The 23,322-nt window shown below is 42.9% G+C and overlaps 1 protein-coding gene across 9 annotated transcripts in view; it reads right to left on the bottom strand.

Moving 5' to 3' along the window:
- Positions 1–23,085, bottom strand: part of LOC124622601 — a 113,268-nt gene extending 90,183 nt beyond the window's left edge. For 7 of the 9 annotated variants that reach the window (XR_006980658.1, XR_006980657.1, XM_047148360.1 and 4 more), the window contains exon 1: positions 15,537–16,147. The gene's annotated coding sequence lies outside the window, so the exon portion shown is untranslated. Of the gene's footprint in view, positions 1–15,536; positions 16,164–22,996 lie in introns of those variants that run through there. The other 2 variants (XM_047148355.1, XM_047148356.1) reach the window with 2 other exon arrangements.
- Positions 23,086–23,322: the final 237 nt, after the last annotated feature.

Raw genomic sequence — 23,322 nt, forward strand, 5'->3', positions numbered from 1 at the left:
ACTGCAGCGCCTTTAACCGCACGGCCACTTCGGCCGGCACAAATCTGCAGCCCATTATTTGTGCGAATCACGTGACCTGTGCATGAACATCTACAGCCACAAACCTACCAATAAGCTGTCGGACCCTGGCACGCAGAATCAGTGATGTACTGCATTCCACAGACAGACAAAGCAGGTGGTCATAATGTTTTGGCTCTACAGCTGCTAAGAGCTCGCCTCAGCTGCTTCGCGCATCTACCGGGTGATCAAAAAGTCTATAATAAATTTGAAACTGAATAAATCACGGAATAATGTAGATAGGGAGGTACAAATTGACACACATGCTTGGAATGCCATGGGGTTTTATTAGAACCAAAAAAATACAAAAGTTCAAAAAATTTCCGACAGATGGCGCTTCATCTGATCAGAATAGCAATAATTAGCATAACAAAATAAGACAAAGCAAAGATGATGTTCTTTATAGGAAATGGTCAATATGTTCACCATCATTCCTCAACAATAGCTGTAGTCGAGGAATAAAGTTGTTCAAAAAATGGCTCTGAGCACTATGGGACTCAACTGCTGAGGTCATTAGTCCCCTAGAACTTAGAACTAGTTAAACCTAACTAACCTAAGGACATCACAAACATCCATGCCCGAGGCAGGATTCGAACCTGCGACCGTAGCGGTCTTGCGGTTCCAGACTGCAGCGCCTTTAACCGCACGGCCACTTCGGCCGGCAATAAAGTTGTGAACAGCACTGTAAAGCATGTCTGGATTTATGGTGAGGCATTGGCGTCAGATGTTGTCTTTCAGCATCCCTAGAGATGTCGGTCGACCACGACACACTTGCGACTTCGGGTAACCCCAAAGCCAATAATCGCACGGACTGAGGTCTGGGGACCTGGGAGGCCAAGCATGACGAAAGTGGCGGCTGAGCACACGATCATCACCAAACCACGCGCGCAAGAGATCTTTCACGCGTCTAGCAATATGGGGTGGAGCGCCATCCTGTATAAACATCGTACGTTCTTCAGGTGTTTATCAGCCAGGCTGGGGATGTTGCGATTCTGTAACATATCGGCGTACCTCTCACCCGTCACGGTAGCAGTTTCAAAACCAGAATCACGCATATCCTCGAAGAAAAAAGGCCCGATAATGTTAGATGTGGTAAATCCAACCCATACCGTGACTTTCTCGTCGTGCAGTGGAGTTTCCACGACAGTTCTAGGATTTTCGGTAGCCCAAATTCTGCAGTTGTGGGCATTGACAGACCCTCGGAGCGTGAAATGAGCTTCGTCGGTCCACAACACGTTACTCAACCAATCATGTCCATTATAATTATCCGGGATGTTATGCCGTGGTCGGTTGATGAATTCTGTGTCGATTCCCAACGTTTCGTCTCCGACTGCGGGAGACATCTTCAAGGGGGTCCGTAGCTGGCCGGCCGGTGTGGCCGTGCGGTTCTAGGCGCTTCAGTCTGGAACCCCGTGACCGCTACGGTCGCAGGTTCGAATCCTGCCTCGGGCTTGGATGTGTGTGATGTCCTTAGGTTAGTTAGGTTTAAGTAGTTCTAAGTTCTAGGGGACTGATGACCACAGATGTTAAGTCCCACAGTGCTCAGAGCCATCTGAACCATTTTTGGTCCATAGCTCGATGGAAGGTCCAACACACCCGCTGACTCGCTACTGACTGCCGCTAAATTCAGTGTCCGCGCGCTCCCGCGCCGCGGCGTGACGTCACGTGTTTTGGAAACGTCAGTGCAATTGGCCGCTGTCCGTCGCCGTTGCCATCACCCAGTAGTGGACGGGTGGTACACATCTTCCTCAACACCGGCATCCATATACCGTTTAATTTCACGCCCTCCTCCTTTCGGTTGAAATTATTTGGGTGTTTAGCGATTTCGATTGCCTCCCTGTAGAGCCTTTCGTAATACCCGCTTGTGGCCGCTAGTACTTGCGTCTCCTCTAAACGAATAATTATACTGGACATGATATTTCCGGCCGTGAAAGTCTACATTTTAGTAACTCAACCAATCGTCATCTTCCGGCATCTTTTGAAACGCCCACACCGCAAATGCCCTCCGCTTCGCCAGGTAACAGGTGCCCGTTCGAATCCCCTTCCTATGGCGATAGGATCGTAACGCTGAACTAGCACATTCCCCGTTCTGATAATACAGCTTCACTAAAAGCGCCTTTTCAGGTAACGGCAACACGCTGCTACTGCTGGCGCATCTGATTCTCAGACTCTCATTACAGCTCCTTTTATACACGATTGTCATGCGCAGTCACTGACGTTTCGCTGTCCAGCGCCATCTGTCGGACATTTTGTGAACTTCGTTTTTTTTTTGTTCTAATGAAACCCCATGTCATTCCAAGCATGTGTGTCAATTTTTACCTCTCTATCTACATTATTCCGTGGTTGATTAAGTTTCAAATTTATACCGACTTTTTGATCACCCGGTACTTCGAGCAGTCACTTAACGCGTTCCCTATAGGCTACCTCTCCCCGCCAACGACGCCACACCTCTGTAGTCGATTATTGTCTCACCTGCACCTGTTGGCACTCTACAACTGAAAGCTGCCAACAGTGCTGTCAGCTATTGGGGATACTTTGGTGACTCTACCACAGTAAACGTACTAATCTGAGCCACCACCCACACGAAATGAACAACACGAGGTACACAGGTAAAGAGCTACTATCGGAACTGAAGCTGTGAAGGCAAGTCGCGAGTCACGCTCGGATAGCTCAGCAAGCACAACACCTGCTCGAAGAAAGTGGAGGTCCCAGGTTGCAGTCACGACTTGATCCACAGTTTAGATCTGCCAGGAAATATCGGTGACAACATATTATAAACAACAACTAGAATTGAAACATACAAACAAAACACCCTAGGCACCATTTACGTAAGGTATGACACCGCACTTCACTTCAAACATTATGGAATTCGTGATGGGACAATCTACTGGTTTTAACCACCACTTTGCCAGTCGGCCGCGCTGGATTAGCCGATCGGTCGAAGGCGCTGCAGTCATGGACTGTGCAGCTGGTCCCGGTGGAGATTCGGGTCCTCCCTCGGGCATGGGTGTGTGTGTGTTTGTCCTTAGGATAATGTAGCTTAAGTAGTGTGTAAGCTTGGGGACTGATGACCTTAGCAGTTGAGTCCCATAAGATTTCACACACATTTGAATATTTTACCCGTCGATTTTTTCTTTCGGTCGGTTTTTTCAGTCGAGTGCAAGACCAGAATGTCGCGGCTAAGGCCCCCGCAAACGATCAAATGTGTTTGACAAAATCGTTATCTGACTACGGATTTGCCAAGCAAGCCCGTATCGGATTTTGAGGCATTGTAGCACAACACGCCGAAAAGACAATGACGTCTCTCGGATTGGCCTTCAATGCGCTGCAGCGCTGAAACCGCACATTTGCGCGATGAGCAAGTAAATCCATCAGTACGGCACAACAGCATCGCAAAGCGTGGCGTCTAGATTGCCTGGCTTTGTTGACGCAATCTGAGCACAGGACACGTGATCCAGTTGGCCAATTACAGCGAGCACAGAAGACGTGAACCGACCAGGCAATGGCAAAGTGACTGTTTCGTCTCGCCCGCACACACAAATTAATACACATACAGCAGCTACAGAAATAACTAGAGCTGTGGCTTCTTATATAATTTTGGTTCCGCTTTTTTCCGTCATGTGATTAGCCTGGGACGTAAGAAGACATGTTAAACGGTCACCAACGAAGCAATCACATTGCTACTCTTGTATGTAGAAATCTTTTTCATCCCGAATATACAGGGTGCGTCAAAAAAATGTATAAGACGACATGTGAAACGGTCACCAATGAAGCAATCACATTGCTACTCTTGTATGTAGAAATCTTTCCCATCCCGAATATACAGGGTGCGTCAACAAAATGTATACACACTTTGAACTGTTATAGTGAATTTATTTCCCGTTCTACAAGGTTTAATATATTTGAGAAAGTAATGTTATGTTTCTTCAACAGGTGGCAGCAGTGGCAAGGAACTACCTGCAACATGGCGGACGTGCGTTTGAGCTTCGAAGCGCGGAAGCAGATAATTAAGTGGTACTGGAAGTTTGAGAATGTAGCTGCGGTTCGAAGACAGTGGAGAAGTGACTATGGTACAGAACCACCTCCAAGGTTAACAATTACACGTCTACAAGAGAAATTCGAAATTCGTGGAACAGTGTGTGATGTGCATAAAGGTCGATCAGGGCGACCTCGTACAGCTACAAGTGATGATTCCCCACAACTGCGGTCTCGCAACTGTTTCAGCGTTCACCTCAAAAATCTTCGAGGCAAGCGGCACGTGAGAGTAATGTAAGTGCTGGTAATGTGCAACGCATTCTGAAGAAAGGCAAGTTTCGTGTGTACATTCCGAGGCTGCTGCAACAGCTAAGTGACGACGATCCAGATAGAAGGTTAGAATTTTGTGATGGGTTCAGGAGATGGTGAGACGTGAACCGGGATTTATGGGTAGCATAATTTGGTCGGATGAAGTCCAATACAAACTCAATGGAGCTGTCAATAGCCACAGTTGTGTGTACTGGGCTGAAGATAATCCTCACATTACAGTTGAAAAGGCTGTGAATTTGCCTGGTGTAAATGTGTGGTGTGGTTTGTCTGCAAGGGGACTCATTGGGCCTTTCCACTTTGAAGGTACTGTTACTGGAGAAACGTACCTAACAATGCTTGCTGACTCCATGTTCCCTGCCATTCGTGCATTATACGGTAATGATGAGTTTTATTTCCAACAAGATGGCGCCCCGCCGCACTATCATAGGGACGTACGAGCATACCTGGATCACGATGTGCCAGGCCAGTGGATAGGACGCAGGGGACCAATCCAGTTTCCTGCACGCTCTCCACACCTCACGCCGCTGGATTCCTTCTTACGGGACACAGTAAAAGATGAGGTGTACAAACGTAAACCAAGTAACCTGGACACACTTTGGAATGAGATTCAGGCGGTGTGCGCAGAAATCTCTTTGGACACTTTGGTACAATGTACAGAGTCAGTGGTGACTCGTACTCAGAAATGTATTGATGCTGAAGGCCACTAGTTTGAACATTAATCACATTTGCAAAAGTACATTTATTTTTCCAATTGGACTTTAAGTTTTCAGAAATTTAACATTGTAGGCCGGGAAATAAATTTTCTATGACGCTTCAAAGTGTGTATACAGTTTTTTGACGCACCCTGTATAATGATTTTGATTTCGCGATTCCCGAGGGTGTGTCACGGCTTGGACATAATAACAGAACTTAATCCTAGAACATTAAAGGGGGACGGTGACGAGGGGGGGGGGGGGGTGGGTGGGACACATGACACTGACATTACTAAAACGTTCAAATGTGTGTGAAATCTTATAGGGCTTAACTGCTAAGGTCATCAGTCCCTAAGCTTACATACTACTTAACCTAAATTATCCTAAGGACAAACACACACACACCCATGCCCGAGGGAGGACTCGGACCTCCGCCGGGACCAGCCGAACAGTCCATGACTGTAGCGCCTTAGACTGCTCGACGGACATTACTACTAACCATCTTAAATTTTACTATTCTTATTTTATTCGAAGGAACTCATAATTTATAGTTTACGCACTAATTAATTACAATTATAAGGTCTCCATCGGTTTGCTACATACAAAATGTCCTGTTTTACACCGTATACTGACGATCATACTGCTAAGAGTGTTGACGGGAACCACGTTGGTGCCAACTGCAATCGTCAATTCTAGGAGGGTTCAGTGATCTTGGGTTACATTACTGGCAGTGAAGCTGTGACTTTTGTATTTTTTGTTGTTACACGTACTTGGCTGTTCTACGAATAGGTCGCGATTTGCAGGGGCGCGATTAAGCTCTTTTTGGCTGTATTTTCCGAATTTCTCGCGATTTCCTGTACTATTGTTAAGCCGGGGCATATGATCACAGCTTGAATCGGCAGCAAAAATCTGGCTTTGGTGACAGACTGATCTGTAGCGTGTAGCCAGAGGTCTACGTACAGTTGGAATACAACAGTCTGGTTGTGACTTGGCGCAGCGAAATTTCGAAAAAGGACTCACCAATGGCCGTCAAATCTCAGGAAACTGTCGGTGGAATTCAGGGAGGGCCGAGCTAAAAAACGCTTCCTTGAGCCCACTGAATTTCTGATGAAGTAAGAGTGGTTCAGAATAATAAAAGGAAAGATCCTCTCTGGAACGACGATCGTTAGTGACTGCTTCAGTTAATACAACACTCTAGTCGGCACTGTAGGTTTTCAGCAGGTCAGAGTGAACCATAGTCTGAACCTTACAGATACGTAAGAGCGTTCCGTCCACACACAGAACGTGGAGAGAATGAAGTGGGACTCCAGAGGTGCCATTCCACAAAACGACAGAGAGACCAAATATTTCCAGGGTTACCTAGCTGAGGGTATGTTCTGCCGAGTACATAACCAAAAATAAATATTACATCACTTTTTTGTTGAAGCGGGTACAATTTACCCTTCCAGCGGAATTAAGAAACAGGAAGTCTTTTGAAGAATGTTGCAAGCACAAGTCGCGACTACAACTCACTGCCTTTTTGGGGAAACCGACGCCTTCAGTTTCCTCGACATTACAGGTATGTTACAGCAGCATTTTGCTAGGTACTGTACGTTTTGTACAGTACACTGGACTATCCACTTTATTTGTGTTTCAGTTTTAACAATTTTTTTCGTCGATTGTGTGTACGCGCGTTGAGAATGAGATGATATGATTGGCTGATTACATAACGTGTAATGTACTCTCATTCTATGTTCTGATTGGTTGAAGCTATGACGTGTCCTCTGCCCAGACTGTAGAACAAAAGCACACCGTACAGCGCAATCTCACTTTCACATTTTCCGAAGTTATAGTCCCGCATAGACCAGATAGGTAGTGCTGTATTTGGTGGATTTCGTATTTATACATGCTTATCACGCAAATATGCGGTTTCGGTGCTACAGTGCGTTATAGATCTATCCAAGATAGTCCTGTTTTTCTAGGTTTGTTGAGCTACAGTGCCTGAAAGTGCGATACCGACAGACGAGGTGTGTTCAAAAAGTAAGGCGACGTTATATTTTTATGAAAAAACACTTATTTATTCATCAGTATTCATGCTGTCCCCTTCAGAGTAATCCCCTTTGATACAATACACTTGTGGCAGCGCTTCTTCCAATCCTCGAAGCACTTCTCATAAGAACTTTGTGGTACAGCCTTGAGTACTTCCAGCAGTGCAATTTTTATTTCCTCAATCGTTGAAAATCTTCGTCCTTTTATAGGTCTCTTCAGTTTTGGGAACAGGAAAAAGGTCGCAGGGAACCAAATCCGGTGAATATCGTGGCTGAGGAATGACTGTCGTGTTGTTTTTGGCCAAAAAATCTCCCAGAAGCAACGATGAATGAACAGGTGCACTATCGTGGTGCAAAAGCGGTGAATTGTTTTTCGTCAGTTCCGGACGTCAAGGTAATACCCATTGACCGTGCGACCTTGAGGCAAAAATTCACGATGCACTACGCCACTGTGATTGGAAAAAAAAAAACAGTGAGCAGCAGAACTTTGACATTTGACCGGATTTGGCGTGCTTTGTTCGGCCTTGCCTCTCCTGGATGCTTTTCCATTGGGACGACTTGGCTTTGGTTTCGACGTCACAACAGTAAACCCATGTTTCGTCACCAGGTACGACCCATTTCAGCAAATCAGGATCATCATTATCGCAAGTCAAGAGCTCCTGAACGATGCTCAAACGACGGTTTTTCTGAACAAAATTGAGAAGTTTCGAAACAAACTTCGTTAACACTTGTCTCATGCCCAAAATATCCAAAAAACAACTGCATGACACGAGCCGACCGATATGCCAACATCCTCAGCAGCTTGTCTTACGGTAATTCGACTATCTTCCAAAACAATTTTCTTCACAGCTTCGACGTTATCATCTGTTGTTGATGTGCTGAGGTGGCCAGAGCGAGGTTCGTCAGTGGCATCTCGGCCATCTTGGAAAAGCTTGTACCACTTGTAAACTTTTTTTTTCACTTAGAGCAGACTCACCGTATGCCACTGTCAACATCTGAAGTTTTTTAGACCACTTGATTCCATTTTTCATAAAAAAATTGATTATACAAATTCTCTGCTCCATTTTTTGTAATAATCGGAAATAGTCGAGCACACTAAAACACGTCTAACCTTTCTATCTGTCAAAAACAAACTTGAAACTGTGAACGTATGTTCGGGACGTGTGTACCAACATAACAAAACAAAAAGATCGATAACCGGATGTACGTTGTCCGCGCAATTTGAAAAGTCACCTTAATTTTTGAACAGCCCTCGTATAAAATTCTGCCATTTTGACAGTAATGAGAATAGCGATAAATGCAGACAAAGCCATCCTGGTATTGACGTTGGTGCTATGTTTGAAGAAAAAGAAGAAGAAGAAGAAGAAGAAGGAGAAAGAAAGAAAGAAGAAGAATGTCACTGGTCCAGGAAATGGCTTAAAATGAGAGATTTACACATCAAAATCAGCTAAACGGGCCTATTATTATCAGAACCCGATGACGAAATCAGCTTTCTTCGAATGGGCAATAAAACTCTCAAAAACGCGTTACGCGCAGCGTAAAAGAGGAAATTCGTGCGTCACATTCGCTCTTATCTAGCCACGCACGTGTCAAACAAGCCTATACACGTGCCAAGAAAGTTTGTCAATTTAACCTTAGTTTTGAAGCAGACGCTTTTTTGTGTATTCTGCATTTTGGCACTTGCGGGAATGGCTGAAAGTGCAGATACAGTATTTGTAACAGGACTCTGGAACAATGTTTAAAGAACGAGACCCTGGTACAGGGAATGGTTAAAAATGAGAGAGAAATACACACACACGAAAAGCCGTAAACGACAGTGACCCGTTAGTAACTTCGTCCTCACACTGAAAAAAAGAAAAAAAAAGCGCCAAGTATTGTACGCGCAAAATTATTCTCTTCTACTTTGTCCTCTGACGCGGAAGAACCGAAGGACTTCGATTTATTTTATGTCATGGCACTCACTCTTGTATGTTATACGTAAAACATCGGTTTTGTTCATAAACCCTTGCTACCTAGTATATGGCTGGGAAAGATGTGATACCTCTATCATTTTGATAATTGTCAGTGCTATTTTGTTTTTGTCCTCGATCGTATATTCCACAGTTGTGGAAACTCACAATACAGTGTGATAAATCGTAATAAAGCAATTTTCACTAAACATGCGCTGCGTATCATCGACACAACCAACGTCCGCCATCTTGTCAAATTTTCCGCACACACGTTAAGCACGATCTAAGCTTGACAAACATGCCAAGCTTCACCGAACACGGCGAAATATACGCATCAAAAACAGTTTTGCATCACCTAAGTACCGAGAGTTTTGGACCTGTACAGAAAATTGGAACAGAGATCAACATAAACAGCATTTCCGCCCTTTTTACTGCTCATGAAGAACACACATTGCGTGTTGTACCACCATACAGCGAGACCTTGGAGAGGTGGTCGTCTACATTGCTGTACACACCGGTACCTCAAATACCCAGTAGCACGTCCTATGGCATCTCGCGATTTCCTGTACTATTGTTAAGCCGGGGCATATGATCACAGCTTGAATCGGCAGCAAAAATCTGGCTTTGGTGACAGACTGATCTGTAGCGTGTAGCCAGAGGTCTACGTACAGTTGGAATACAACAGTCTGGTTGTGACTTGGCGCAGCGAAATATCTAAGATAAGTCGTGGGGTCAGTATTGCCTCACGTGTTCCAACATTTCTGCGGAATCCAAACTCATCTTCGCCGAGGTCTGTAAAGAATTCGCGTTAGTATTTTGCAGCTGTGACTTATTAAACTCATAGTTCTGTAATTTTGACATCTGTCAACACCTGCTTTCTTTGGGATTGGAATTATTATATTCTTCTTGAAGCCTGAGGGTATTTCGCTGGTCTCATACATGTTGCTCACCAGATGGTAGAGTTTTGTCAGGACTGTCTGTCCCAAGGCCGCTAGTAGTTCTAATGGAATGCTGTCTACTCCCACGGCCTTGTTTCGACTCGGGTCTTTCAGTGCTCTGTCAAACTCTTCATGCAGTATCGTATCTCCTATTTCATCTTCATCTACATCCTCTTCTATTTCCATAATATTGTCCTCAAGTACATCAACCTTGTATAGACCCTCTATATACCCCTTCCACCTTTCTGCTTTCCCTTCTTTGTTTAGAACTGGGTCATATGAGCTCTTGATATTTGTACAAGTGGTTCTCTTTTCTCCAAAGGTCTGTTTAATTTTCCTGTAGGCAGTATCTATCTTACCGCTAGTGAAATAAGCCTCTACATTTGTGCTCTAGCCATCCCTGCTTAACCATTTTGCACTTCCTTTGGATCTCATTTCTGAGACGTTTGTATTCCCTTTTGCCTGCTTCATTTACTGCATTTTTATATTGTCTCCTTTCATCAATTAAATTCAATATTTTTTTCTTAGTTTACATGTAAAAAGAAGTTACTTTGTTATGTTTTTGAACTTGCACTGCTACGAGTGTGAATCGTGATTCCTTCCTGTTCATGCTGACAAAGTATTACGAATTTATTTGTAAAAGTATAGACAGTGGTAACTGAAATGTGCTGCGGTGGCTCTCCTGATCCGGGTCGGTTGATCAGATGGCCACGTTGTTCGTGCAACTTAAACTCGGGTGGTGTCCGTGAAGGGGGGGGGGGGGGGGGGGGGGGTACGACGGCGGCGCCCCCGGGCGTCTCTCGTGACACATGCCGTGCAAATTTTCGTAATACATGCGTATAAGGTGGTGGTTGCTTCTGACGCTAATTGGTTGTGAGAGAAGTAAAGTGGTGCCACAAAGTTACAGCGTTTTTAACTTTTCTGGCATGACGTCCTTCCCTTCATCTCATATTCGCAAATTTTGATTGGTAATTTTAATAACTGAAGACAGAGTTACGTTACCCGCCAAAGTCCTTTTTCGTGACATGCATTCGGCGTCTTTTTAATAGCAAACGGCAGTGCAGCGGTCGTCTCCGAGGACAGAGGCGTCGTGGTACCGATCCCATACTACGGGCCTGACATACACCGAAGCGGCAAACAAACTGACACAGGCGTGCGCATTCAAAGGGACACACAGACAACCAGAATACGGCGCTGCGGTCGGCAACGCCTATGGAAGACAACGACTGTCTGGCGCAGCTGTTGGATCGTTTACTGCTGCTACAATGGCAGGTTATCGAGATTTACGTGAGTTTGAACGTGGAATTATAGTCCCCGCATGAGAGATGGGACACAGGATCTCCGACGTAGCGATGAAGTGGGGATCTTCCCTTACGACCATTTCACGAGTATACCGTGAATATCAGGTATCCGGCAAAACATCAGGTCTCCCGACATCGCTGTGGCCAGAAAAAGATCCTACAAGAACGGGACCAACGACGACTGAAGAGAATCGCCCAACCTGACATAAGTGCGACCCTTCCGAAAATTGCTGCAGGTTTCAGTGCTGGGCCACGAACAAGTGGCAGCGTGCGAACCGTTCGACGAAACATCATCGATATGCGCTTTCGGAGCAGAAGTCCCACTCGTGTACCCTCGATGACTGCACGACACAAAGCTTTATGCGTCGCCTGGGCCCCTCAACGCCGACATTGGACTGTTGATGACCGGAAACGTGTTGCCTGCTGGGACGAGTCTCTTTTCAAATTGTATCGATCGGACAGATGTGTACGGGTATGGAAACAACCTCATGAATCCAACGACCCTGCACGCCAGCAGGGGACTGTTCAAGCTGCTGGAGACTCTGTAGTGGTGAGGGGCGTGTAGCTCTTGGAGTGATATGGGATCCCTGATACGCCTAGATACAGTTCTCGCAGGTGACAAGTACGTAAGCATCCTGTCTGATCACCTGCATCCATGGACGTGGGCAATTCCAGCGGGTCAATGCGACACCCCACACGTCCAGAATTGCTACAGAGTGGCTCCAGGAACACTCTTCTGAGTTTAAACACTACCGCCGCCCACCAAACTCCCCAGACATGAACATTATTGAGCATATCCGGGATGTCTGGCAACGTGCTGTCAGAAGAGAATCCATCTCGTCGCACTCCTACGGATTCATGGACAGCCGTGCACGGTTCGTGGTGTCCACTCCCTCCAGTTAGTCGAGTGCATCCCACGTCGTGCCGCGGCACTTCTGCGTCCTCGCGGGGGCCCCACACGATATTAGGCAGGTGTAAGTGCTTCAAAGACTGCAATGATGGAATTTAACATACGGAAACAAATAGAATTTGACATGAAATTATACATAGAAAATGATATTGTAAATAAGGAAAAATGGACAAAGTTCTTCGGAATTACAATCCAGGACAGCCTCAAACGGGACATGCATATCGATTCCTTAGCATGTAAGCTGTCGAAGAATGTGTTTCCTATAAATATGATTAGCAAATATTGTAACGGCATGTGTGTACTAAAAACTGCCTATCATGCCCTATTCTCATCAAATTTAAACCATGCTGTAGAAATATGGGGTGCAACAACTCAAGCCAACCTAAGCACATTATTAATACTACAGAATAAAGCTATCAGAATTATTTGTGGTGCCAAACCTCGAGAATCGTGTCGGAATCTGTTCCCAAAGTTAGGTGTGCTTACCATTATAGGTGTATACATATTGAAAGTTATACTGCTTGTGGAAACAATAAATCCAAATTTCAACTGTGACCTGCACCAGTACGATTCAAGGCTAAAGTTCAGATACCATGTAAATAGCCACAGAACAGCTTTATATGAAAAAAATGTACTTCATGCTGGGCTGAAGCTATCCAATGCCCAACCAAAAAGTCTCACAACCCTTCCCACTAACAAAAGATCAGCTAAAAAGAATTCTAATTGAAAACCCTTTTCATTCCCTAGACAAGTATTATACCTGTATGAAAATTGCTTCATAAGTATGTCAAGCTCATAGTTTTAACTAACCTACAACTAATATAATGTTGATAACAACAATATTTGTAATATTGTGATTGTATACTACCAAATGTAAAATGCATCAAAACATAAAATTTGTTAATACAAACAAATCTTTAGTTTGTAATTTATAAACTGACGTATTCAGAAAATAATCTGTATGATGTCCTGACACTGTATGATTTCTACGGATTGTATCTGATTATTCGATGTTGAATAAATACTATTATTATTATTATTATTATGAGTCTGTGAAAAAAATTTGTTCTGCCTTAGACAAGTCTAGCAAAGTTGCAGGATTGTTCTGTGACCTCATAAAAGCATTTGATTGTGTAAACCATCAATGGCTCCTGTATAAAATGGAAAAATACGGAACTGGAGGTCATGTTTTAGAGTGGTTCAGGTTATACCTCACAAAGAAGAAACACAGAGTAGTTATATCATCAAGCAAGGGAAATTTCTTCTCTGAATGGATGATTATTTCACAAGGTGTTCCACAAGGCTGACTTTTGGTTCCAATTTTATTCTTACTGTACATAAATGACTTGCCACTAAACATAAATTCACACTCAGTTTTATTCACTGATGATACGGCTGCCCTCATCAAAACCAATCACTCACAACAAATTCCCTCAACAGCCACAAATCTATTAGACAGTGTAGAAAACTGGTTCTGACTAAATGTGTTAAAATCGCATATTGGAAAAAAACATTTACTACAGTTCAAAACTATAAACTCTAAGATAAGTGAAATTCATATTACCTGCAGTAACCAAGTACTGAAAGAATCAGATTGTGTTAAATTTTTAGGAATCAAAATTTATCCTGGTCTTCATATATAGAAAGCAAATAAGATAAACAGCCTGACCTTTGCTATGAAGATTTTGTCATATTCAACTAGCATGGAGATAAGAAAAGTAGTTTATCACAGCTATTTTGAAGCTGTTATAAGGTATGGCATTATCTTTTGGGGTAATACAAGCAAAATCATTAGAATATTAAAATTACAAAAATCAATTGTTAGAAATATGTGTAATGCAAGACCAAAAAAATCTTGTCGCCCACTGTTAAGAAATCTAGTGGTATTAAGTGCCCTCTGTTTGCACATCTCTGAACTGATTATTTTTGTATACAGTAACCGTATGTTATTCGTAGACAACAATATTAAGCATCAATACAGCACTAGGAATAAGACAATGCTTCCTACTCACAGGTTAAAGTCATATGCACAAACCCCACAATAATAGGCATGAAAATCTACAACATGCTAAAAAAGAAACAAATAAATAGCATGGAGCTAGAGCAATTTAAATCAAAGCTGCACAAGTTATTAGCGGAAAAAATTTTATTACTCTGTAGAAGAATTTATGAACGATGATGTGGAAGTCTGAGCAAGGAAACATCACCTGTAAATTAAGCTTAGCAGTTTTGTGTCAAATAAATGATTGTAAAAATATGTCCACTATGCAAACACTGTTGTTATATATTACTTTGTAATTCATGTAAACTGGAGTGTTGATATATTGTTTTAGTAATACTGTATATACAAATTGTAATTGTAATGTAAATGTAATGTTGACGAGTCCCCAGTACATCAGATCTGTGATTTGACTTTGTATGTTACGGGATAATAAACATTCTGATTCTGAAGAACCTCTGACTGAGTCATTTAAAGAATGTTTGATTAGGAAACTTCTTATTGACAATTTTCGTCCATGAATACCATGTTCTCATATTTCCCACCAGAAATGTGCTACAGAAATAATAACATCCACAGATCTATGTAAATTATATCTGTAAGGTTTTGACTCAAAGTTAGTAAGCATCTATGCATTTACATTTTTACTGATGTTTGTTTATTGTATATATCTATATGCATTTTTATGTGAACACAATTTATGACACAGATAACACTGTAGTAAAGTAGTATTAAGACTCATTTATATGCCTGGTTGTAAGCACAGTTTTATAAGACCATGAGATGAACCGATTATGCTTGGCGAGACACAGGCTTGACACACATGGTTTTTGAGGAAGGTTTAATTTCGCGACCACGAATTTCGGGGTTTTGGCTTTCTCTTTTTTTTTTGGAGGGGGGGGGGGATCTCTCGTGCTTTGTTCTCTGCGGTCGTTTTCCCTTTGTTGCGACTAGGAATTTCACATGTACTGTGCAACATGGAACGGTCGTGGTCTCATGTGTGTTGACAGTGATCTTGCACATATGAGCCACTCAGTAGGAATGTTAAACCAGACTGCTGTAGTATATAGCAGCATCATATTTCTATGCAGGCATGGTTTCAATGTAAACAAGTTTAATATTTATGTATTATGTAAATAGTTAGGTATTTAGTACGTCGCTTTCTGGTATTCAGGTAGCAGGGACTCAATTGTAAATTTGCAAAAGCGACTGTTTACATGTGTCGCAAATAGAGCCACAAGGATAAGTGGACTATCAACAGAACATAGGACACTCAAGAGAGTGCGAAATGTGGACTTCGAAGTGTTTACATATAATTAGGAGAAAGAGATTATAAACAATGGCTAGGTCCAACTCACCGTTTGTTGACGATGTGTAGCAGCCGACGGGAGAGGAACCAACGTCTTCAGCCTCTTCTTGTGGCCTAATCCAATGAGTGATAAAACATTCACACACGCACAGAAAGCAATATAGTGTAGTGCACCATAGTGACATGCTACTTTTCAGGCACAAACTGTCACTAATTTCGCTAAAGACACAGTGCTGGGACGATGTGTTATCGACAACACATAAACAATGCAATCACACACGATGAGACTTTACGGTGCGATGAATAAAATGTGTTAGCAGAGACGTTTAATAAATGCATGCTTAAAAATAAGCGTATAAACGCACTAAATAAGAAACACTGTTGAGACACTTTTGTTGTGGTTATTCAAACCGGGAACGATTTTAAAACAGTATGACAAGCTTCAGTCGTGTGAACTGTTAACGCTCTAGTGAATAAACAGTGACAATTTACATTCATGCTAGAGGGATACTTATCACACAACACAACACGTGCTTATCCGAACCTTTTTCCCAGGACGCTACAGTGTGTAGTGACATATAAAGGACTAATTCTGCCGCGTTTTATGCATTTCATGAACGCAAGAAGCTTCGCGTGGATTGGCACTGCGTGCTTCTGCGCAGCAATGCAATGCAACTCGAATCACGTGCGCGGAATGTGCCTGCCCATATAGTTCCACCGGCCGGCAGCAGGGCGCGCGGCATGCGGCGAGTGATCGGGTGACGTCATCGCTACGAGATGGCGCTAGCTGCCACCTGTTGCTAGAGAGCCTGTACAGGGAGAGAGTGGCCAACCGGACGATACGGCGGCCATTTTTCTGCCAAACTCCGGGCGGAACTTTTGAATGGCCAGTAGTGGAGTACAAACTCACCGAATCAAAAGCACAAGACAATATGGCGAAATCATTCGTGAAATGCCTTTCTTTACAGCTATAATATACTCATAGTAGCCTACTACGTACAGCACAGGAAAATTTGATACAGTGACTGTAAAAATTATTCGTTACTTGCATTTATCTCCTTTAAAGTTCGTTTACTAGACATATTGCAATAAAAGTAACGTAAACAAAACAAAAATAGTGTATAGCATTTGTTTTGTATCGGAAGTGCATAACGCTAAAGATTTAACGTACCTGTATTACGTCAGATGAATGAAAGTCGTAAGTAGTTGAAACTTCCTGGCAGATTAAAACTGTGTGCCGGAGCGAGACTCCAACGCGGGACCTTTGCCTTCCGCGGGCAAGCGCTCTACCAACTGAACTACCCAAGCACTTGCCCGCGAAAGGCAAAGGTCCCGAGTTCGAGTCTCGGTCCGGCACACAGTTTTAATCTGCCAGGAAGTTTCATATTAGCGCACACTCCGCTGCAGAGTGAAAATCTCATTCTCGTAAGCAGTTGTTTACTTGTTACATGCAAAAAGTGTGAGACGTATTAGTACTTCTTGTCACGTCTTCAAACTTTTTGCATATCACAAGTAAACAACTGCTTACGACTTTACTGAACACCTCTCGTAGATAACAAACGAAAAAGATTACAAAAATCAGGTAATGTTAAATGTAGGCTACTGTAATAACGACCAAATATAACAAGAAAACTACCGTATCCCTTCTATCCCACAGTAAGTAGGCCTATTAAAAACTGTCTTCAAGAGTACCTACAATTATTTACTACGAAAAATGTTTGAGCAACCACGACAGCCGCGGAAAACGTGCTTACAACTTGCCTGCGTCCATGATGACTGGGTGTTGTGTGCTGTCCTTAGGTTAGTTAGGTGTAAGTAGTTCTAAGTTCTAGGGGACTGATGACCTCAGATGTTAAGTCCCATAGTGCTCAGAGGCAGTGCCTTGCCTGCGTCAACAGTCAGGCAATAATAATACTGAAACCAAAATAATGCCTATTGTTCTGATTCGGAACGAAATAAAGTTTGACGCTATAAAGTCGAATGAGCGTGGCACAGCAATTACAGGAACTTCCCGTTTCCAGCAAGGACTGTCAGATATTGGCTTCAGAAAAGCTTGTGATGCTACCAGTGTGCACGAACTGTTAAAGAAATAAAAGCTTACAAATGCAGTGAATTGTAATAGGCCTATCTGTTTTGCGTGACTAAAAGTACTTAAAAAAACTGCCCACTGCTTTCGTCTTTCTTCATTGCGTGGAAATGCTAACACGCGAAATCCACCTTCGCCTCTATTGGAACAACTAAATGCAGCACAACCTGGCATCGTTTACGAACGTCTGCAGAACGAATTACAGATGTCAAAAACAATACTGTGCAATTGCTAACGTGTTTACTTCAAACATGTAGGCCTACCGACTTCATCACAAAACGCTTCATTATTTCAACTCGTATTTTAGATCCCAAACGCTAATTATGTACTAAAAACGACATACAACTAAATCGAACATGCGTGCACACCGCATAACAAGTCTCTCAATAATTCAGATTCCTTTTAACCGTTTCCAAAAGTCCTCTGAACTTCAATTCAGCTCACAAGCACGGCGAACATAGGAAGCGCGAGAGACGTTTGGCAGAAAAATGGCGCCAAACCTAATCAACCAGTCACGGCCAACTTCACCCGTGGCCACTCCCTCTCTGTATGCAGGCAGGCGCCCTACCTCACATCACACCAGCCGCTGCTGGCCGACGCTCTTCGCTTGTCTGCCCAGTTGAATGAGCGCCGGGAGCAATGACCTCGCACACCGCGCGGCTACTGTCCGCTCAGCCAATACGTTCGCTCGGCGGACTTTTAACTAAATAAATATGCAAAGCAGACACTTTTTTTTTTGACGAGACATGGACAAATACGTGCCAAGAGCACAGTAAAGAATACATTATGTGTGTTTTCTCATTCGTAAAAGGCGTTTACACATGAAGTAACATTTATAGGACTTGTATGATTTGTACGATAATTTGCGGAACTTTTAATGAAATGATTGATAAGTTGAACTTTAAAGATGAAAGACAATTTCCGTAAACATGAACATTAACAAAACTATAATTAAAAAGTAAAACTATCTAAAAGTTTGCCCGCTACCTGACTTTTACATTCAACTGAATTCTACTTTATATTTTCTAACATGTAATGAAACTAAACAGTATCATTCAAGGGGGCAGTGAAATGTTTCTTTTTACGCGTAAACAAATTTAAACCTCAAAAAACTAAAATAATTTATGTAAACCTACGTAAGAAACGCACTTGTAGTTGTTGATGTTGTTGTTGTGGTCTTGAGTCCTGAGACTGGTTTGATGCAGCTCTCCACGCTACTCTATCCTGTGCAAGCTTCTTCATCTCCCAGTACCTACTGCAACCTACATCCTTCTGAACCTGCTTAGTGTATTCATCTCTTGGTCTCCCTCTACGATTTTTACCCTCCACGCTGCCCTCCAGTGCTAAATTGGTGATCCCTCGATGTCTCAGAACATGTCCTACCAACCGATCCCTTCTTCTAGTCAAGTTGTGCCACAAGCTCCTCTTCTCCCCAATTCTATTCAATACCTCCTCATTAGTTATGTGATCTACCCATCTTCTAAAGCTTCTATTCTCTTCTTGTCCAAACTATTTATCGTCCATGTTTCACTTCCATACATGGTGTTGTGGACTGACAAGACAGCCAGTCCACAGTGACGGGTAACCGAAAGGCACGCTCTTAAACTCACGCAGGCTGGCGTGAGGTCTGAAACAGGATACGTAATGAATGCTATAAAGAAAAGTACGTAGCTGCTGGAATACTTAACTTTAATCCACAATTGGTGAACATTGGTCTTGTTACTGTACATGCTTCATTAGATACATAGCAAAGGATAAATTGCGCCTTGCTAGGTCGTAGCAAATGAGAGCGTATTTTGTCAGTGAACCATCGCTAGCAAAGTCGGCTGTACAACTGGGGCGAGTGCTAGGAAGTCTCTCTAGACCTGCCGTGTGGCGGCGCTCGGTCTGCAATTACTGACAGTGGCGACACGCCGGTCCGTCGTATACTAGCGGACCGCGGCCGATTTAAACGGCTACCACCTAGCAAGTGTGGTGTCTGGCGGTGACACCACACATGGCTACACTCCATACAAATACTTTCAGAAACGATTTCCTGACACTCAAATCTATACTCGATGTTAATAGATTTCTCTTCTTCAGAAACGCTTTCCTTGCCATTGCCAGTCTACATTTTATATCCTCTCTACTTCGACCATCATCAGTTATTTTGCTCCCCAAATAGCAAAACTCCTTTACTACTTTAAGCCTCTCATTTCCTAATCAAATTCCCGCAGCATCACTCGATTAGATTCGACTACATTCCATTATCCTCGTTTTGCTTCTGTTAATGTTAATCTTATATCCTCCTTTCAAGACACTGTCCATTCCGTTCAACTGCTCTTCCAGGTCCTTTGCTGTCACTGACAGAATTACAATGTCATCAGCGAAACTCAAAGTTTTTATTTCTTCTCCATGGATTTTAAAACGTACTCCGAATTTTTCTTTTGTTTCCTTCACTGCTTGCTCAATATATAGATTGAATAACATTGGGGAGAGGCTACAAGCCTGTCCCACTCCCTTCCCAACCACTGCTTCCCTTTCATGTCCCTCGACTCTTATAACTGCTATCTGGTTTCTGTATGAATTGTAAATAGCCTTTCGCTCCCTGTATTTTACCCCTGCCACCTTCAGAATTTGAAAGGGAGTATTTCAGTCAACATTGTCAAAAGCTTTCTCTAAGTCTACAAATGATAGAAACGTAGGTTTGCCTTTCCTTAATCTAAGATAAGTCGTATAGTGAGTATTGCTTCACGTGTTCCAAAATTTCTGCGGTATCGAAACTGATCTTCCCCAAGGTCGGCTTCTACAAGTTTTTCCATTCGTCTGTAAAAAATTCGCGTTATTATTTTGCAGCCGTGACTTATTAAACTGATAGTTCGGTAATTTTCACATCTGTCAACACCTGCTTTCTTTGGGTTTGGAATTATTATATTCTTCTTGAAGCCTGAGGGTATTTCGCCTGTCTCATACACCTTGCTCACCAGATGGTAGAGTTTTGTCAGGAGTGGCTCTCCCAAGGCTGTCAATAGTTCCAATGGAATGTTGTCTACTCCCGGGGCCTTGTTTCGACTCAGGTCTTTCAGCGGTCTGTCAAACTCTTCACGCAGTATCATATCTCCTATTTCATCTTCATCTACACTCTCTTCCATTTCTATAATACTGTCATCAAGTACATCGCCTTTGTATAGACCCTCTATATACTCCTTCCACCTTTCTGCTTTCCCTTCTTTGCTTAGAACTGGATTTCCATCTGAGCTCTTGATATTCATGCAAGTGGTTCTCTTTTCTCCAAAGATATCTTTAATTTTCTTGTAGGCAGTATCTATCTTACCCCTAGTGAGATAAGCCTCTACATCCTTACATTTGTCCTCTAGCCATCCCTGCTTAGCCATTTTGCACTTCCTGTCGATCTCATTTTTGAGACGTTTGTATTCCTTTTTGCCTGCTTCATTTACTGCATTTTTATATTTTCTCGTTTCATCAATTAAATTCAATATTTCTTCTGTTACCCAAGGATTTCTACTAGCCCTCGTCTTTTTACCTACTTGATCCTCTGCTGCCTTCACTACTTCATCCCTCAAAGCTACCCATTCTTCTTCTACTGTATTTCTTTCCCCCATTCCTGTCAATTGTTCCCTTATGCTCTCCCTGAAACTCTGTACAACCTCTGGTTCTTTCAGTTTATCCAGGTCCGATCTCCTTAAATTGCCACCTTTTTGCAGTTTCTTCAGTTTTAATCTACAGTTCATAACCAATAGATTGTGGTCAGAGTCCACATCTGCCCCGTGGAAATGTCTTACAATTTAAAACCTGGTTCCTAAATCTCTGTCTTACCATTATATAATCTATCTGATACCTTTTAGTATCTCCAGGGTTCTTCCATGTATACAACCTTCTATCATGATTCCTAAACCAAGTGTTAGCTATGGTTAAGTTGTGCTCTGTGCAAAATTCTATCAGGCGGTTTCCTCTTTCATTTCTTATCCCCAATCCATATTCACCTACTACGTTTCCTTCTCTCCCTTTTCCTACACTCGAATTCCAGTCACCCATGACTATTAAATTTTCGTCTCCCTTCACTATCTGAATAATTTCTTTTATTTCATCACACATTTCTTCAATTTCTTCGTCATCTGCAGAGCTAGTTGGGATATAAACATGTACTACTGTAGTAGGTGTGGGCTTCGTGTCTATCGTGACCACAATAATGCGTTCACTATGCTGTTTGTAGTAGCTTACCCGCATTCCTATTTTCCTATTCATTATTAAACCTACTCCTGCATTACCCCTATTTGACTTTGTGTTTATAACCCTGTAGTCACCTGACCAGAAGTCTTGTTCCTCCTGCCACCGAACTTCACTAATTCCCACTATATCTAACTTTAACCTGTCCATTTCCCTTTTTAAATTTTCTAACCTACCTGCCCGATTAAGGGATCTGACATTCCACGCTCCGATCCGTAGAACGCCAGTTTTCTTTCTCCTGATAACGACATCCTCTTGAGTACTCCCCGCCCGGAGATCCGAATGGGGGACTATTTTATATCCGGAATATTTTACCCAAGAGGACGCCATCATCATTTAATCATACAGTAGAGCTGCATGCTCTCGGGAAATAAAATTTTTGCAAACGTAGCGCAGTGCAGTGTATGTAGTCGAATATTACATTCACTCGCGTTGATTTCCTGAATCCTTCGTAACAACACAATCTTTGAAAATAATACCTTAAGCAGTTCATCTTCAAAAAATTGAGAATTACTACAAGTTTTAAACGTCGTGTAATCTTAGTCGTCATGTAACACTTCATTTTCATCGTATGTAGACTCGTCAAGGGCTCTCTAAATCATTTTTTCCAAACGTTTCTTCTCTTCACAACACATTCTGAACACACAGTCGTACTAAATCCGCGAAACAGATAACTCTATAACGTCACCTAGTGCCTACAAATCAACAAAGGTTTCAAAAACGACGAATGGTTAAACTGATACCGCTACGATGTCTGCAGATGTCACAGATCATTCCGGGAGCAAAAAAAGAATGTTAGAAACGACTGAAAATCATCGGAAGTGGCGCGACGTGATATTGCATCCGCCGCGTACTGCCATCTCCTGCTAACGACGAAGTATTACGTCAGCCGCGTGCCAGGTGTTGTTTACAGTTTTGCAGTTACTGCCTGGACAGCAACATCCGCACGTCGTGACAAATGTTAAATGCAGATGTTCACCGAGGAACAGCATCTCGGAACCAAAAACCGAGCATTACTAGGCGGAAAGTAAACACGTTGCCCTCGTTTTTCTAATAACTTCTCGAAACGACGTACTTTCCTTGGCACAAAAAACTTGTCGTCTAGCTGCATATACTGCACGAGCACAGTGTCGTAGTAACACGATAGTTCGTGAATTCGAAGCAAAAACTGTAGAAAAAGAAAGCACAGCACTTACCACGCCCAGCTTACGAGTGCAACACACACAAACAGCGCGGTGCGTTCCACGAGTCCGCACTCGCACACGACCTGCCGCTCAGAGCATTCTTCCACTCGGCTGGATGTCTTACACCATTCCTGCACTGCGCATGCGCGAACAAGCTGGTAACTTATTATAACAGTAGCACGCGGTCGACTTCGTCGCGCAACTCTTTCGTCCGTCCCATAACTAACTCGTCAAAAGTTACACTCGTGTCGAATGTTGAGAACACAGACCACTTTAAAACGACGTGTACTTGTCGACTGCACCGTAAAAAGCAATAGCAGCGAGTGTGGTTTCAGGGA

Source organism: Schistocerca americana, chromosome 7 (genome assembly GCF_021461395.2).
Source record: "Schistocerca americana isolate TAMUIC-IGC-003095 chromosome 7, iqSchAmer2.1, whole genome shotgun sequence".
NCBI classification, from domain to species: Eukaryota; Metazoa; Arthropoda; class Insecta; order Orthoptera; family Acrididae; genus Schistocerca; species Schistocerca americana.